Genomic DNA, 19,256 nt, shown 5'->3' with positions numbered 1-19,256 from the left:
AGAGGAATATACTGGTTGCTACGTGGCAACATCGACTCTGTGGCAAGAATAAAAAAAAGTAGGGGCGTTTTGGTCTGCACAATCAAACTTTAAGCTCAAAAAATTAGCTAACCTAGGGTTAAAGACGACAGTTACCTGAAGGCTATAAATAGGCCCTTTTAGCATTTGTAAAAGACATCTAAGTTTTAACCTAGTTTTCTTCCATCAAATTTAGTCAGATTTTCTTTCCTTATTAGGTTTCCTAGTTTTAGTTATTTTCTTTCTTTAAAAGATCTGATTGTAAAGGAGAGCAACTTCTGTGGATTCTTCCTTATTATCAATATCAATCAAGCTTTCTTAAACTCTCTATTTTAATTCATTCCCTATGATTAATTCTTCCATTTATTCCATGTTATTTATGAAAGCCATGAGGAACTAATCCTTCTATGGGGGGTTAGCGAGTGGAAGCATGATCTCTTAACTATTTTGTAGGGTTATTCAACAGATCAATTGTTTGGGAAAGGAAGAACTTGAAACAAACCCTAGGTCTGACAACCCCAAGAAGTCATCAAGGTGAGAATTAACCCAAAATTGTTATTGCCCATCCGTGGACACCTTGACCCCAAACCAGTCTGGACTATGAGGTCGAAAGATAAGTAGTTCTTCCTGACTCGTTACGTTAATGGAAGATCAGAAGATCTTGCTAGGGTAGCGACTAGTTAATTGATGATGAACCCGAGATGACAGTTGATTGAGATTGCTGAAGCAAGCTAATCACCCATCTTCATATTTGATTCACTTTATTTCTCTCTATCTCTTGCAATTTTACTCTTTTTATGTTATTTTATTTCCTTAGTTTAAGAAACCTTAAAATTATCTCTTATTTTACTTAGTTTAAGAAACCTTAAAATTATCTCTTATTTTACTTTCGTACTATAACTAACTTCAAGTAGTAATTAGATCTTTAATTGTTTAGCTTAAAATTGATTTAGTACTCGCCTCCCTTAGGTATGATCTGCGGAGTACTTACCTACTTAGTTGTAAAGTCTATATTACAACTCGACCCGTATACTTGTGGATACCACCTCGTAATTCTTCATTCTATTGTAATATTCACACTCTGGACGTTAATACGTTCAGAGGCGGTCAAGTTGTTGGCACCGTTACCGGGGAGGCAACACTACTAGATTTATTTTAATTTTCACAGACCAAAAGAATAATTTAGAAATTTCTCAGCTATCAATATGATTTTATTTTGCTTTAGTATTACTAATCTTTTCTTTCTAGGTTTGGTGTATGACTCGCAGTAGAGGCACACCTATTGTAGTAGCCACAGATCTAGAAAGGATAATCCAAAAGAACTGTCGATAGCAGCGGCAACAACAAATGCAAGATCCACTACCACCAACTGTAGTTAATGTACCATGTTATAATCCATTGTTCCGTGACACTGACGATAACACTTTAGGAGACCCAGCAGCACTACAGTTACCCACAAGCATGTATATGCTCAGAATGAGAGAACTTTACAAGACTATGCCTTACCAAGTTTAGATATGGTTCAGGAAAGCATAGAGAGGTCGGTGATTACAAAATATAAATTTGAGATCAAACCGGCAAGATACAAATGATCCAAAATAATTTTCAATTTAGGGGCACTATGACAGAGCACCCCAACCAACATTTAAAATAGTTTCTTCAACTCTATGATACTTTTAAGTATAACGGCCTCACTGATGACGCTATTCATCTTCGGTTGTTCCCTTTTTCTCTGATTGATAATGCCTTTTCTTGGTTAGACTTACATGCTCTAAGATCCATCATGACATGGGATGAACTTGGTGGAAAATTCTGACAGAAGTTTTTCGCAATTAGTAAAGTAATCCAATTAAGAAGAGAGATTGCTATATTTAGACAGATAGAAGGAGAAAGCTTTTATGAGGTGTGGGAATGCATCAAAATGTTGATTTAATAATGCCCTTACAACAGATTTCCTGAGTGGATGAGATTGCAGATATTCTATAATGGGTTGGATGCAAATGCAAGATCTGGATTAGACCAAGCAACAGGATGAGCCCTTATGAATAGGATGTATGAGGATGCATATGAAATTATTAAAAATATGGTATTAAAATCCTGTTAGTGGCTAGCAGAATGGTTCACATATAGCTAGAAACCCGTTACGATCAAAGCTATTCAAGAGGATGGAAAATATCAACAACTAGTGGATAGACTCAACCGTATTGAATTTGCTTCTACACCATCTATGCATGGAGGAGACAAGCCATTCTTCCATTATATCAATAATCCTGCTGAGGATATAAATTACATTGGAATAGGGGTGGAAACCCTTATTCAAACACATACAATCCCAGCTGGAGAAATCACTCGAACTTGAGATGGGAAGGAAACCAATGAGGTGGTAACAATTCAAATCAAGTTAAAAATACTAATTACCAACCCCTTTATTTGCAGAAACCCCAAGACAGAGCCAACCCAAGTGACCATACTGCATGTGGTCAACGTCTAGATAGAATTGAGGGAAAGATGTAGTCAAAGAGAACATATATTAAATAGGTGCAGTCTGAGTGCACCAATTTAACAAGAACATTGACTAAGCTCGAGGATCAAATGAGCCAATTGATGAGCATGATGGGCGATATCAAAAGACAAATTTGCTCAGGCATTCCTTGTAACACGGAAGGTAATCCACGGAGGGGAAGGTAAAGAGCATGTGAAAGTTGTAGCATTCCGGTCCGGCAAGGTACTGAGCAGCCCAAAAGTACCTACCCCAGAGGTAACCGTGGATAATAATAAAAATCAAGACAATTCCATAAAATTGGAAGATGGACTTAAGCCAGAGGAAGAGAATTCACCAATGGTTAAGATGAGAAAAGAGACACCTAAATATGCATAAACTACAAAAATCCCATTTCCATCAAGATTAGAAGCAAGATAAAAATGAGACGAGGATGGATTTGTAAGTTTTTTAATTTTTTTTAAAACTTTAAATGTTAACCTACCTTTGATCAAATTAATTGAGAAGGCCGCCAAGTATTCCAAGTTTTTAAAAGAGATGATGGCAAGGCGTAAGAAAATCAAGGTAGGAGAATAAGTTAATTTATGTGCTTCTTGTAGTGTAATTATTTCCAGACAAGTACCGCGAAAAGTGAAAGACCCGAGTAGTTTTACCATTCCCATAGAAATAAGGAGTATTCACTTTAATATAGCCATATGCGATTTAGGAGATAGTATTAATTTAATGCCCTTATCAATTTTTGAAAAACTCAGGTTAGGGAATCTTAAAGCAGCTCAAATAACATTACAATTGGCTGATAGATCTTTAGTACACCCGAAGGGGGTACTAGAAGATATATTAGTCAAGGTGCGAAGCTTTATAATTCCTACAGATTTTGTAGTACTTGATTTTGAGGAAGTTCATGAGATACCAATCTTACTTGAAAGACCTTTCCTGGCCACATCTAGATCCACCATTGATTTAGAGAAAAATGAGTTGACAATGAAAATTGATGGTGAGACTGAAACCTTCAAATATAGCTATTAGCCGAACAAGGAAAATATGAGGAAATTACGGGAGCATTGTAAAAACTTATCTATTTCTGATGTTCCCAAATCAAGGGAAATGTTTATTTTTATGAATGCAAAAATAATAAATAGGTTCAAGGAACAGGACAAATGAGCAAGGGTGGAATGGCATGATGGACGGTGGACCAATATTAATGGAACAAAAAAATTATCCACGGGTGAATTGACAATATTGCTGGATAAATCTGGTAGTATAACTTAAAATTTGTGAATTGTTGCATGATATTTGTAAATTACAGTATATTTAACTAACCACAGTTTAGATTTTAACTTTTATTTAATGTAGGTTTATCTTTAGATCGAAACATCCCCAAGATGGATTTTTGGGCTAAAACAAAGTCATCGTCGCGACATCACAATAGCAAGTAGCAACGTAGCAGATAGTCCCTGAGAATCTCCAAACTCGCGAATGTGTCACGACACGAATCCCCTGTGTCGTGACATTGCTGTAATTTTCTACAGGGTTGACCTAACCCATTGCACAACCCAGAGGCTGAAACACTAATTTTACCTGATTTCTAAACCTTTTAAACCCTATTTTACAACTTAAACTCCTATTTACTCCTAATTAAAACACTCATTAAACCCTTACCCCCTTAAACTCTCTCAAATCTCTTAACATCTCCTAAACTCTAAACCCCTAATTGCCTAAATTTCCTTTCACAAACTTGGTGCAACAAGGAACGAAGACATCACGAGCAAGCAAAGAATTCAAGTGAACTTCGACTATACATTCAAAGTTAAGAGTTCCTAAACTCAAAATTTTTATTGTTCCATTGCCTCATTTATTTTTGTAAGTCATTAGGATTGAAACATCATGCCTCCTAGGAAAGTTAGGCAAATAATGGAAATGAACCCATTGATGGTTCAAAATCCATCTACTTTTCTAAATCTAAATGTTGAAAATTATTTTAATGAACTTCAAGGAAAATCATTCATTCAAGAGAGGGGATTTGATCCATCAATGATTTTGTGTAAAGAAATTTGGCCTTTGGTCAGGTATCATAGTTGGAAATATTTTTGGACAATCCCAAAGGATAATGTTGTGGTCCCCGTTGTCTAAGATTTCTACGCATCTCTACGGGACCACGAGTCTAAAAATACTGAAGGTCATATATGGGATACAATACTTGTGCGAGGGAAAGAGGTGCAAGTAACCCCTAGAATAATTTGTGACTTTTATAATGTTCCATACTATAAGAATGATTTCATTGATGAAACTGACTTAGAATATTTTAGAGACATAAATATGGATAGTATTATAAACTTTTTAATTGAAGGAATGGGTGAATGGAAGTATCGCACAACTACTAATATCCCAGTTTTACTCTATGCTATTTTGCATAAAAAGCAGGTATATGTTGGCAAATGGATCGACCAGAACATGGGAAGATGCATTAGTAGCCAGAAGGTGGGATTGTTCTTTCTTCATCTAGTGGCGGTTTTATGCAAAAAAAGCGAGTGTATCCATGACCTCTATTGAGCAGTCATTAAAACCATCACAAAGCATTATCGGAGACACTTTATTTCAGCAACACATCAGTGCGGGCCAAACAGATCAAATATGGGAACAAGTGATAGCAAGAAATGACAGCTACCCCCACGTCGTCACAAAAGTTGGCACGAGCTCAACAAGACGTTAGTGAGAGTAGTCATCCTAAGGAGATTTTAAAATTTTGATTACTAAACTACTAAAGTTCTATATGTTACACTGTAAATAGGTATTAAGCTATCATTTGTACCAAATGATATAGAAAATACAAGAAAACGAGCATACTAGTAAGAATGATAAATGGTTGAATTTGTGTTTGTTTGGTTGATTAAATTTTTGTATATTGAGACATTTAGGGATAACCTAAGGCATTGTATGGAACACATCTAGATCCAAAAAGTTGTCCTATTTATATTTCACCTTTAGTATCAATTTTCAGCCTATTAATACTTCTTGATGAACCTCATTACAAACCCCAAGCCTAATAACGTTAATTTGTATTTGCCCTTTTTCTTTGGTCATGCATTGTACAATTATAGACGTTTGGCCATATGCATTGAGGATTAAGTAGATACATCATGGAGGATTTTGTAAAAATAAAGTGAAATAGGAAAAATTAGTGTGATATGGGAATTATAGGTGAGTTTAATGTGCAGAACAAAAAAAATCCAAAAAGAAAATTAATACGAGTAGAAAAGGCCCTAAATTAGCAAAAAAGCATTCATGAGTGAGATTTATTGAAAAAGAGAAAAGTCACAAAGTAATAAAAGAAAGAAAAACTCATTAATTAGTGCACAAAAACTCGTAAGGCTAGACATAGTTACTATGTCATGCTATAACTTCCTATATATTGAGCGAAAAGAAAACTGAGAGAAGGAGAAATAAGGATGTGAGCGAGAAAGGGTCACTAAGAGGGAAGAATAGGGATCAATACGATGTACCAAACTATTTTCGTGTTTGTAACCCTTTGATGCGTACTGTTTTTGAATTCTATACCTATCCTAAGCCTCAGAATGTTACAAGTAGAAAAGCCCTATGTGACCTAAGTATCCTTATGCATGAATGAACATCATACTAATTGTTTACATAAACGATTATTTGTATTGTGCTCGGATAATCAAAGTACTTGTATGACGTGTTGATGAATTCCTATAGGTGAGAACTTTAATACTTGTATATTTTGTAACATACTAAACTTAGATGTTTATGATCAAAAGTGGTAAGTCAACTACTTATTGTGTTGAAATTGTTAGTAAACGTCAAATGCCTAAGTCATATGCTCCAAAATCAATACTTGTACCGTTCTTGCTCAAGGGTCGTCATTTTCATTTTGTAATCTTTGTTTAGGTTGCTTGAGGACAAGCAATGACTTAAGTGTGGGAGAGTTTGATTTGTCATAATTCGGTGTACTAGATTAAACTAATTTTTACATTTAAGGAGCTTGAATACAAACATTTTTGTTATTTTTTAATTCAGTTTCTTTAGTTTTGTTTACATTCAATAAAATGTGTACATTGAGTCTTTTATTAACCTTAAGAGCCGAATGAGGCCTAAGGGGGAGCTAACATACTTTGTGAGTGTGTAGGAGACCATTAGAGGGCATTTCGGGTCAATGTTGGATGCTATGTTGCAACATGGGGGATCCGATGTCGCAACATAGAGAGCAGAATAGAGAAAATAAGAAATTTCCTTCAATGTCACGACACAGGCTGAGGGTGTTGCAACATACCCTTAAAGATAGCTACAGAGGAACATATTGGTTGCTATGTCGTGACATAAGTTCTGGTGTGTCACGACATCGACTCTGTGACAAGAATAAAACACGAAGCAGGGGCATTTTGGTTTTCACAATCAAACTTTAAGCTCAGAAATGTCAGCTAACCCAGGGTTAAAGACTACGGCTACTTGAAGGCTATAAATATGCCCCTTTAACACATGTAAAGGGCATCTGAGTTTTAACCTAGTTTTCTTCTGTCAAATTTAATCTTGTTCCCTTTCCTTCTTAGGGTTTCTTAGTTTTAGTTACTTTCTTCAAGAGATCTGATTGTAAAAGATATCAACTTCTATGGGTTCATGCTTATTATTAATATAAGTTAGGCTTTTCTTGAACTTTCTATTTCAATCCATTCCCTATGATTAATTCTTCCATTTATTCCATGTTTGTTTACGAAAGCCATGAGGAACTAATCTTCTATGGGGGATTAGCTAGTGGATGCATTTTCTCTTAACTATTTTGTAGGGTTATTCAATGGACCAATTGTTTGACAAAGAAAGAATATGAAACAAGCCTTAGGCCTGACAATCCCAGGAAGTCATCAATCTGAGAATTAACCCAAAATTTATATTACCCATCCGTGAAGACCTTGACCCCAAACTAGTTTGGACTGTGAGGTTGGAAGATAAGCAGTTCTTCCTAACTTATTACGCTAGTGAAAGATTGAAAGATCTTGCTAGGGTAGTGACTAGTTGATTGACGAAGAACCCAAGACTACAGTTGATTGAGATTGCTGAAGCAATCTAATCACCCATCTTCAGATTTGATTCACTTTATTTCTCTCTATCTCTTGCAAATTTACTCTTTTTATGTTATTTTATTTCCTTAGCTTAATAAACCCTAAAATTATCTCTTATTTTACTTTCGTACCATAACTAACATAAAGTATTACTTAGATATTTAATTGTTTAGGTTAAGATTGATTTAGTACTCGCCTCCCTTGGGTATGATCCCCGGAGTACTTACTTACTTTGTTGTAAAATTTATATTAAAACTCGATTGGTATGCTTGCGAATACCGCCTCGTAATTCTTCATTCTATTGTAGTATTCACACTCTGGATGTTATTACGTCTTGAGGCGATCACTTATATATACATACACAAATAAAAATAAGTTAACAGACTTCTCACAGAGACAATTAAAGTTCTACCCTCTTACATATGACAATGGTGGATACTTATCCTTGGCGGATAGTATCCCCTGGCAGACTTTAACATCTATCGAATACAGTATGCAACAACTTTCCCAAAGAAAAGTTTCGCTAACATCAACAAAACAGATACTTCAAAAAAGCTACCTTCACTTACTCTATCATCCCAGAGATACCTGTTAATTGGCATCTATATGCCTATTAAGTATAACTCTCTATTGGCGGATAGAATACACCAAGCACTACAACTAACAGATACGTTTCACTCAAAACACATTAATTGAGATTAAGACTTAATACTTATCATGCAATACAACTAAATAGTTAACCTTTCTGTTTGGTGGTCTCATAACTTACTACAAATATACGTAACATGTATTACATACAACAGACCCAAATTCACATTTTCTTACTCTTTCCCATGTATTTCCTTGTGCTAATCTCGGATATCATATTTACAACTCATCATAGATTTCTTATTCCACGTTATTTCGAACATATGCATATTTTCCTACAAAATCATGGCTCTTTGTCATGGTTAACAACTAACATGCCCTACCGATGGAATCACCCATAACGCTAGGCTAGTTAGCAACTAACATGCCCTATCAGTGGCCCAACACATACGATAATCTGGTTAGCAACTAACATGCCTTACTAGTGGTCCATCATATGCGGATATCGAAGCACAATCATTGAAGGCCCATTCAAGGGTATTTTGGACACATAAATTGGGTTAGAATAGTTGCTATATCAGCCAAAATTTAGCTGAGAGTGAAAAGAGGCTACATTCCTTAGTTTAAGCTTAGTTTTCCTTAGGTTTTCTCTTAGCTTCTCTTTCTCTTTTTCTAGGGTTTTTAATTTTCATTTCCTTAGCTATAGGTTTTACGTTTCCCAACAACTTTTCTTCTTGTTTTAGTTGTCCTTAGAGTTAGGTTATCATTGTAGCTTAGGTTTATTTGCACCTTTAGTTCATATACCTTGGTTGTAAAACATTTTCAGATTTAGTTTAATGTATTTCAGTTTCTTTTACTTTTCATTTGTTAAATTTTGTTCCTTTTATATTTATTGATTTAGATTTTCTTGTTGAATGCTTTTCTTTACACACCTTTTAGATTTTTTTGCATAAAAATGTAACAACTCGTCTTACAGTGGTGTCAAAAAAGGTGGTTTCAGGGCCACAAGTTTAACGAGTGAGTCCATATTTACGAGTCAAATGTGATATTATTATTAAATTTTAATTTGATCATTTTAGCTAATTGAACAAACATTTAAGTACAAGTGGTTTGTCCCTAAAGTCAACTGGTTTTGGAAATCGAGGTATCGAAACTTTATTTCTATAAAACAAGCCTGTAAATAATTATATTAAATATTTATGAAGTGATTATATGGGGATATTGAAATTTGGTTCAGAAATTTTGATGTTTAGATAATTAATTAAGGAAAAAAGGACTAAATTGTAAAAGTTGCAAAAGTTAATTGCTATAGGTTTAATTGTGTCAAATGAATATAAAAGCATGAATTGAAGGCTTTAAAAGGTAATTAGACTATATGTTTTTGTAGTGGACGGTTTGGTTTGGCATGATAGGAACTTTTTGGTTAATTTAATGGTTAAAATGATAATTAGATAAATAAGTAAAAATTAAATAAAAGATGAAAAAATCATCTTCTTCCTTATTTTATTTTTTTTCAAAAACTGAATACTCCATGGGTAATAATGGAAGTTTTGGCTAAGTTAAATAAACCTTGCATGGTATGTGTTTCAAGTCTGTTTCTAATGATTTTTTTATGTTTTTGATATCGTTGTAGCTTAATCTAGCTAACCCAAGGACTAATTCATAAAACTGTTAAATGTTTTGATTTATTGCATTGATTAATTTGTGATATTTTTGAAGTTTGATGATAGATTTATAAGTTTGATACTTAAATAAGACTATTTTTAAAAGAATTTTGGTTGATTTTAATGTTTAGGGACTAAATTATTAAAATAGTAAAATTACATGAAATTCTTGTGAAAATGTGATAAATATGGGTTGTATAGGGACTATGGAAAATTCGGTCAGCATGGCTTGAGTTTAATTGTGTTTAATTTGAAAGTTTCAACTTTAGGGACTAAGTTGAATAAAAGGTAAAAGTTTAGGGTAAAAGTATAAAATATCATTAAAGGGTCAATTACATGAATTTAATTATTTTAAAGTATTTGAATTGGATAATTGAATTAAATTATTATATTTAGATAAAGAAACGAGTCAATCAGACAATAATTGCAGGAAAGAAAAGTTAGCAGAATCATCGATGTTTTGCTCCTTTTGGATTAGGTAAGCTCATAGCTTGGTTAAATTAATTATTTGTTGTTTTGGTAATTTAATATCTATTTATGTATGTGGGGATTGAGTTCATTAGCTTGAAATACTAATAAGACCATAGTTGAAAGACACTATGACATCATGTCATAAATAAATAAAATAGTGGTTGAAAGACGCTATGACATCTTTGAACAATTCTTTATCAGGTAATATGTATCAGATGATAAATGTGTTAAACGTATAAAATGAAACGGGTAACACTAAAAGGATAAATGGAATGAAACATTGAATGGAGAAATTGATATGAATTACTAGAATGAAATGTGATTTACGAAAGGATTGTGTGTTAAATGTATAATATGAAACGGTTATATGAAATGGTTATATAAAGTAGATGTACAAAATGATCATATGAATCAGTTATATGGAAAATAGTTATATAAAGTGTTTATACAAAATGTTGATATGAATAGTTATGTAAAAAGGGACATTTGAAATGAACATTTGAAATGCTAAATGAAAAGATGTTGAATGAATGGTATATCAGAAAGGTTTACTTGTATATGTTTTACGACATAATAACTTATAAGTTTAGTACATGTGTAAACTTTAATTTACATAGAGTTTTTATACATGTTTTTGGCACCTTTTGAAATCCCGAGAATATGATAGTTAATTGGGTGAATTTTGTTCATATTACGATAATGAGCATGATTTAATAAAGTGTGCAATTTTATTCTTTTATGTATTAATTTTGTAAAAAATTTAATTATTTTATGCTACATATTAATGTGCTATATTTAATTTTGCAGTGGGACCATGAAGTTGATATGATTTTAATTGTTGCATGGGCATGAGATTATTGCTACCCTAGTGGATGAAAAAAGCATGTAATTTGGGTTATGAAGATGTTGCCTTGATCCAATTAAAAATGGTATCACATGATGGACAAGTCTGACAGCTGAATGGGTCACAAAACCGTCCAAACAAGAAAAGAGAAGCCCAATTCGACAATGGTGTTTTGAGCAGCCAAAAATCATATTGGGGATAATTATTTAGAGGTCCCTATATTTAGAAAACAATTGAAAATCAGCACACCAAGTTTGCCCAAGAAACTGTCTACCCCTTGCTTGATTCAAGCATGATTTCATGCATGAATCAAGCAACCAACAACCACTCCCATCCACAATATATGTTCGGCCAAGCATGAGAGCATATAATGGGATTCAAAATGCTATTTTTAGCAAACCTACTAGCCACCCCTCTAGTATAAATAGACCCTCTCATTCCACTATTCAATCATCCTTCACTTAACATTCATTCTTCATTTCTTATTCTCATCACATTTTATTCCTTTCACGCATAGCCATCCCAATTTTCCCTTTCCCTAAACTAGCAATTCCTTGAGAAAAAAATTTCTCTTGGCCGGCCACCTTGAAGAGCAATTTGTGGCGGAGCAGCCATGAGAATTGGAGGAAGCCTCCACGATTAGTGATCAGACTATCAAAGAGTTCTTTCTTATTTTTGTTTTTCCTTAATTATTCATTATGTTTGCAAATTGCTTTGTTATTTTTCATTGATGATGATAACTTAATTTTGTTTAGCTAAAATGATTATATTTATTTAATAAAGTTCATTCGAGTTATGCTCATATTGTTCTCTACCTCAATCATTCATGTTTTCAGTTAAACTCAAGTATGTATTTCATTCATATGTGATTGAATGCATTACAATTAGTTGAGCAATCCTTACTAGACGACGGCTAATGGACATAATAAATGAAGCATGCTTAATTTAGATCCTAACCCGACTAAATTAAAGGTTTATAATAACTCGAAAGAGATCTATTATCTTTGATAGTTTTTAGGTTTATGTGATTAAATTGTTTCAAACCTAACCCATACCTGTTACTTCACATGAATTCTAAGAAACCCTTAGTTGAATATGATCAGTAATATGTATGTTTTTCTAAGTAAAAAAGTCCAAAAAGACTTAATTTTGGTTTCGAACTCATGAAAGATCGAGTTACCTCGGATAATTTTTCCGGAACGTTATGAGCATGATAAAAATGAACTAAGTTAAATAATGTAATTATTCTAGCCTATGCATGTTATCATTGTTTAAATCTTGTGAATTCTGTTGCTAAATCCAACTAATTTATTTTATTGTATACATTGCATTTAGTTTAATTTGCATTAGGGATCACTTTGCATCTAGATAATTATTTAACTTAACATCAACCAATCAAATTTATTGTGATTTTCTGACCAAATTGTTAAAATTAATTTTATATATTGATTAACTTATACAGCCTCTGTAGAGACGATAACTCTTATGTTTACTTATTACTTGATAACGACTATGTACACTCGTACAAACCACACGTTACAAGTTTTTGGCGCCGTTGATGGGGACTGTTGCCTTAATTATTTTTATAAATTATTTCTTACAATTTGGTTTATTAATTATTTTCATTTTTTCTTATTCTTTATTTTTTTGTGATTTTCTTTTTAGGTCTTTATGAGCATAGATAGAATCTTTGATTTACTCCCTGTATACCCTAAAATCAAGCAGGCATTCAGACAAAAAAAGACGAGAAAGAATAGCCAAAGACAAGCTGCAGAGATGGACCTTGAGAATCAAAATGATGTTCAAGAGAATAGAGCCACTAATGTTCGTAATCCAATCCTTATTGTTGATGATAGGGATTGAACTATAAGACAGTACACTATGCCATGTCTTAATGAGTTAAATTTGGGAATTAGGAGACTGGAGATCGAGGCACCGCAATTTGAATTGAAACCTGTGACGTTTCAGATGCTTTAAATAATAGGCAAATTCAGTAGAATGCCTACAGAAGACCCACATCTTCACCTTCAATTTTTTTATGGAGGTGAACGGTTCCTTTAAGATGGCTAGTGTAAATAAAGACACATTGAGATTGAAGTTGTGTCCATACTCGTTGTGAGATAGAGAACGAGTATGGCTTAATTCATTACAATCTAACTCAATTTCTACTTGGAAAGAATTAGCTGAACGCTTTTTGGTAAAGTATTTTCCATCTAACAAAAATGCTAAGTTGCGGAATGAGATCACCACTTTTCAGCAGATGGATGATGAGTCCCTATACGAGGCATGGGAAAAATTAAAAGAGCTACTATGTAAATGCCCTCACCACGGGATTCTACATTGCATCCAATTGGAAACATTTTATAATGGTCTCAATGCACACACAAGGTTAGTGGTAGATGCTTCTGCAAATGATGCTCTCTTGTTAAAAACTTATAATGAAGCTTATGAAATCATCAAGAGAATAGTCAGTAACAACTACTAGTGGCCAACAAATCAAGCAGCTTCAAAAAGATGAGTACTCGGCGTGCATGAAGTAGATGCCCTTACTTTACTCTCAGCTTAGGTATCGTCTATCTATTCAATGTTGAAACAATTTAATACTAACGGTTTAAATCATGTTGTAGCTCAACCATCAATCTACTACCAAAGAGGTGGACCAAACAATACTTACATGCAACATAGATCAAATCAACCTCTTGGTTTCAATCAACAAGTTCAAAAACCATCACAAGTTGAACTTTCCAATAATTTGGAGAATTTGTTGAAGGCATACATCGCTAAAAATAATGCCTTGATTCAAGGCTATGCAACAAAATTGGAGAATCTGGAAAATCAAGTGGGACAATTAGCTAATAAGCTTAGAAACATACCCCAAGGTGCTATACCAAGCAACATAGAAAATCCTCTACCAGCTGAATCTCCTAATAATCTTAAGAACTTATTAAAAGTATACATGGCAAAGAATGATGCAACTTTGAGAAATTTGGAGAACCAAATAGGGTAGTTAGCCAACAAACTTTGAAATAGAACCTAAGAAAATCGGGCAAGGAGAATTGCAAAGTTGTCAATCTACAAAGCAGAAGGAATTTCAAACCCAATGAAGTTGAGGTTGAAGATGAACCTCCCAAGAAAGAGGAAAATCAACCAATAGTTGAAATTCTTGCACAAGAGAAGCTAGATTCTGCAACTTTTGAAGAGGTAAAATCTAAACTAGTGAATTCTGATAAGATAACCCCTTCGTTAGATGCAGATATATTACCTCAGAAGAGTTGTCCAATACAAGCCAAAGTTTCACAACCTCCATATCCTCAAAGACTCCAACAACATAAGCATCAACAGGATACTCAATTTAAGAGAATGTTGGATGTGTTGAACCAAATACGTATTAATATTCCGTTGGTAGAAGCTTTGGAGCAAATGTTGAACTATGTGAAAGCTATGAAGAAATTTCTATCTAAGAAGAGAAGAATTGGGCACTTTGAAACTGTAGCCCTGACTATAGAAAGTAGCCTATTATTTCAAAATAAGTTGCCTTCTAAGTTGAAGGATCCAGGAAGTTTCACCATACCTTGAAATATTGGAGAATCGTATTGTGGTAAGGCTTTGTGTGATTTGGGATCGAGTATCAACTTGATGCCTACGTCTGTGTTTAGATGATTAGGTATTGGTATGGCTAGACCGACTAAAATTACACTCCAATTGGCAAATCGATCTTTGGCATACCTAGAAGGAAAGTTGAGGATGTCTTGGTACGTGTTGATAAATTCATATTTCTTGCTAACTTTATTATCTTAGATTTTGAAGTAGATAAAAAAAGTGCCAATAATCCTAGGAAGGACTTTCTTGGCAACTGACAGGACGATAATCGATGTACAGAAAGGTGAACTCACCATGGGAGTTCAAGATGAACAGGTGACCTTTGACGTACTCAAGGCCATAAGATCTCTTGATGATGTTAGAGATTGTTCTACTATCTTTAAGAAGGATCCGTAGGTTATTGCAAAATTAGAATATAATGATCCATTAGAAGGTATTTCATCGGACTCTCTACATCAAGATGAGGATGAAACATGTTTGGAAGCTAACTCGAAAGGATTTAGTTCAAAAGCTCAGTTCGAATCATTAGAACTATCATCATTAGAACTTGAGTTAGACTTAAAGGTTTTGAAAAGGTCATTAGATACTAAAAAGAGTTCTATCGAGGGACAGAAGAGATTGATCCAATTTCGAGGATTTGATCCTGGAAAACTCGATTCTCAAAGGTTAAAAGAAAGGATCATGGATCCCATCTATGACATTCAGTGGGTGGGACTTGTACCAAAGAAAGAAGATATAATGAAAAATGAGCTGATTTCATTAAGGATCATCATGGGTAGGTAGATTTGTATGAATGACAAAAAGTCGAGCAAAACAAAATAGAAAGATCATTTCATGCTGCTATTCTTTGGTTGAATATTGAATATATTTGCTAGGCAACATTATCTCTTCTTTCTAGATGGATACGGTTGGTATGATAAATGACCATTTGACATCGCCTTTGTCAGTGACAAACATCAATAACATTGAGGGAGTTCTCTTCACTCTCTCTATCATTAATTTATTTTTAGTTTTTTCTCTCATTTAAATAAATGGCATGATTAGAAAAATTTTATTGAATTAGTACATTAAATTAATTCTGTCTAAGGAGATTGAAATTTAAGCGGGACCATTTGTGACCCCTCCAACCTTTCCTAAGAATTTAATTTGATGTGATTTTTTGAGAAAAATTTTTTTAAGTAGCCCAAAATGAATTTTAATTTTTTTTGTTTTCAGTTTCAAGTTTTTTTTTCATTTTTTAGTTTTATGTTCAATAAGAGGGTCAAGTTGGCGCAAGGTTTAATTAGTTTATTTCTGTCAAAAATTTATTTCAGTACAAGTAATAAATTTTTTTTGTAGTTTTAGGCTCGAGGCCCAGAACAGTGATGAGGAGAAAATATCCAACACTCGCTACCCTGTCCCTTTGCCGCAGCATCACTTCCCCCCGCTGCAGCAATTCAGAAAAAAAGGGGTTGACACAAATTAATAAAAAGAGAGGAAATTTCTTTTCTTAAGTATTTATTTTTTGGCATTTATATTTTTAGTTAGTACTCTCATTCCGCATAATAAGTAGGAAATTGCAAAGATGAATAAATTAATCCCAATGCCTCTTCTCTAATAAAAAGCAAAGTAGTGTGGTAATGTGAATGACCATGTCTAGGATTGGATTGTTAAGAAAGACTTGGTACTTAAGTAGTCCTCAAGACTCACCTCTCTTCTCTTACAACCCTACCTGGTGTTCAGTTCTCATTTATTACTTTGTTTTCGCAATGAAAGCATTGCTTCTTTTTAAGGGGGGTAAGAAAATATTTGCATGAATTTTAAATGTTATTCTTAAGTATGATTCAATGATTACACATAAGTATGCTGAAATAAAATGATGTTCAGAAATATTTTTGTTCATAAGTTAGCTCAAATTCAAGTATGATTTTTGATTTTATCTGATTTTCTTTATGTTAACTTGAGATATGGAATGCTTGTATGTTCTTAAGTCTTATGTAGTTTTTTCCATGAAAATTTAATTTCCTTAAAAGTAGGCATGCATGAAGGTTTAATTCCTTAAAATTGATTTTTTAACTTTCTTGAGGCGAAATCTTAGGAGGCATAAGAATCTAAACATGATATAGGCACATTTTCTTTGGAACATTTGAGCTTTTCAAGCTTACCATATGAATTTGACCCTTGAAACTTTAGTTTGAGCCTTTAAGATTATTTTATTGCTATTCACCTTATAAGCCATGTTACCATCTTTTTAAGTTTTATCCTATTTTTTGCACCTATCTTAACTATACTTGTCTTGGTGAGCAAAATCGAGGAAAAATTCAAAAATATGTATATGTTCTTCGTGTGTTAAAAAAAGAGTGAAAAATCTCTGCTCAAATGTCAAGTAAAAAGAGAAAAATAAATACTCAAAATATTGAGAACTATTGTTCGGCATAAAGTTTCAAATTAAGTTTTGGGGACGTAAAACTCGTTAGTATGAAGAATGGACCTCGAAAGGATCCAAGAAAAAGTTAGGTTAAGATTATTGAACCTAAAAGTACATTTTTCTTTATCCCTACCTTGAGCCTAGCCCAATTACAACCCTATAAAAGAACTATTAATTTTGATGATTATGCCAACTACATTAGTGGAGAGGAATTGCTAAGTTCAACATATGAGGACCATTAATTAAACCTTGTGACTATTTTGTTTAATTGATAAGGAAACTTTAATTGAATGGTATATGACCTTGAAAAAGCATGTACTCTCTGACTTATGTTAGCATTTTCTTGCACTTAAGATAAACTTTTGGAATAATATTTGCAAATGAGCGACTTATCAATAAAAAGATTTTGTGAGCATGAATTTGTTGATAAATATTTATGTGCAAAATTTTATTCTACTTAATGATTCTATTTAAACTTATTGCAAGATTGCCTTATCTAATTTTTTGCTTTACATTGCTCAGGACAAGTAATGGATTAAGTTTAGGGGTGTGTAAACTCTAAGTTATATACAGTTTTTATAGTTGTTTTTGGTACCTTTTGACTTGAAAAATTATGAAATCCTGAGAATATGATAGTTAATTGGGTGAATTTTGTTCATATTATGATGATGGGCATGATTTAATATAGTGTGCAATTTTATGTTTTTATGTATTAATTTTGTACATAATTTAATTATTTTATGCTACATATTAATGTGTTATATATAATTATGTAGCGAGACCATGAAGTTGATATGATTTTAATTATTGCATGGGCATGAGATTATTTCTACCCTAGTGGACGAAAAAATCATGTACTTTGGGTCATGAAGATGTTGCCTTGATCCAATTAACAATGGTATCACATGATGGACAAGTCTGACAACTTAATGGGTCACAAAACCGTTCAAAGAAGGAAGGAGAAGTCCAATTCGACAATTGTGTTTTGAGCTGCCAAAAATTAGTTTTAGGATAATTATTTAGAAAATAATTGAAAATCAGCACACCAAGTTTGCCCAAGAAACCGTCCACCCTTTGCTTGGTTCAAGCATGATTTCATGAATGAATCAAGCAACCAACAATCACTCCCTTCCACAATATATGGTCAGCCAAGCCTGAAAGCATATCATGGGATTCAAAATGCTATTTTTAGCAAACCTACTAGCCATCCCTCTAGTATAAATAGACCCTCTCATTCCACTATTCAATCATCCTTCACTTAACATTCATTTTTCACTTCTCATTCTCATCACATTTCCTTCCTTTCACACATAGCCATCCCAATTTTCCTTTTCCCTTAGCTAGCAATTCCTTGAGAAAAAACTTTCTCTTGGCCAGCCACCCTTGAAGAGCAGTTTATGGAGGAGTAGCCATGAGAATTGGAGGAAGCCTCCACGATTTGTGGTCACACTATCAAAGAGTTCTTTCTTCCTTTTTCTTTTCCTTAATTATTCATTATGTTTGCAAATTACTTTGTTGTTTTTTCATTGATGATGAAATCTTAATTTTGTTTAGTTAGAATGATTACATTTATTTGATGAAGTTCATTTGAGTTATGCTCATATTGTTCTCCACCTCAATCATTCATGTTTTTAGTTAAAATCAAGTATATATTTCATTCATACGTGATTGAATGCATTACAATTAGTTGAGCGATCCTAACCAAACGACGGCTAATGGGCACAATAATTGAAAAGTGCATGCTTAATTTAGATCATAACTCGACTAAATTAAAAGTTCATAATAACTTGAAAGAGCTCTATTATCTTGCATAGTTTTTAGGTTTATGTTATTAAATTGTTTCAAACCTAACTCGTCCCTATTACTTCACATGAGTTCTAAGAAATCCTTAGTTGAGTATGATCAGTAAAATGTATGTTTTTCTAAGTAAAAGATTCCAAAAGGACTTAATTTTGGTTTCAAACTCATGAAAGATCGAGTTGGCTTGGATTATTTTTCTCGAACATTATGAGCATGATAAAAATGAACCAAGTTAAATAATGTAATTTTTCTAGCCTATGCATGTTATCATTGTTAAAATCTTTTGAATTCT

The 19,256-nt window shown here is 33.3% G+C and overlaps 2 non-coding genes across 2 annotated transcripts; both read right to left on the bottom strand.

The window, feature by feature from the left end:
* Positions 1-1,864: 1,864 nt before the first annotated feature.
* LOC121215728 (small nucleolar RNA R71) lies at positions 1,865-1,968 on the bottom strand. The gene has a single exon (XR_005911704.1). It is a non-coding gene; the product is annotated as a small nucleolar RNA R71 (small nucleolar RNA).
* An 11,417-nt stretch (positions 1,969-13,385) lies between these two features.
* On the bottom strand, positions 13,386-13,491 carry LOC121215723 (small nucleolar RNA R71). The gene has a single exon (XR_005911699.1). It is a non-coding gene; the product is annotated as a small nucleolar RNA R71 (small nucleolar RNA).
* Positions 13,492-19,256: the final 5,765 nt, after the last annotated feature.

Source organism: Gossypium hirsutum, chromosome D03 (assembly GCF_007990345.1).
Source record: "Gossypium hirsutum isolate 1008001.06 chromosome D03, Gossypium_hirsutum_v2.1, whole genome shotgun sequence".
In the NCBI taxonomy this organism is placed as follows: domain Eukaryota; kingdom Viridiplantae; phylum Streptophyta; class Magnoliopsida; order Malvales; family Malvaceae; genus Gossypium; species Gossypium hirsutum.
Note: the sequence above shows the minus strand (reverse complement) of the source record. Positions and strands in the feature narration are given on the sequence as shown.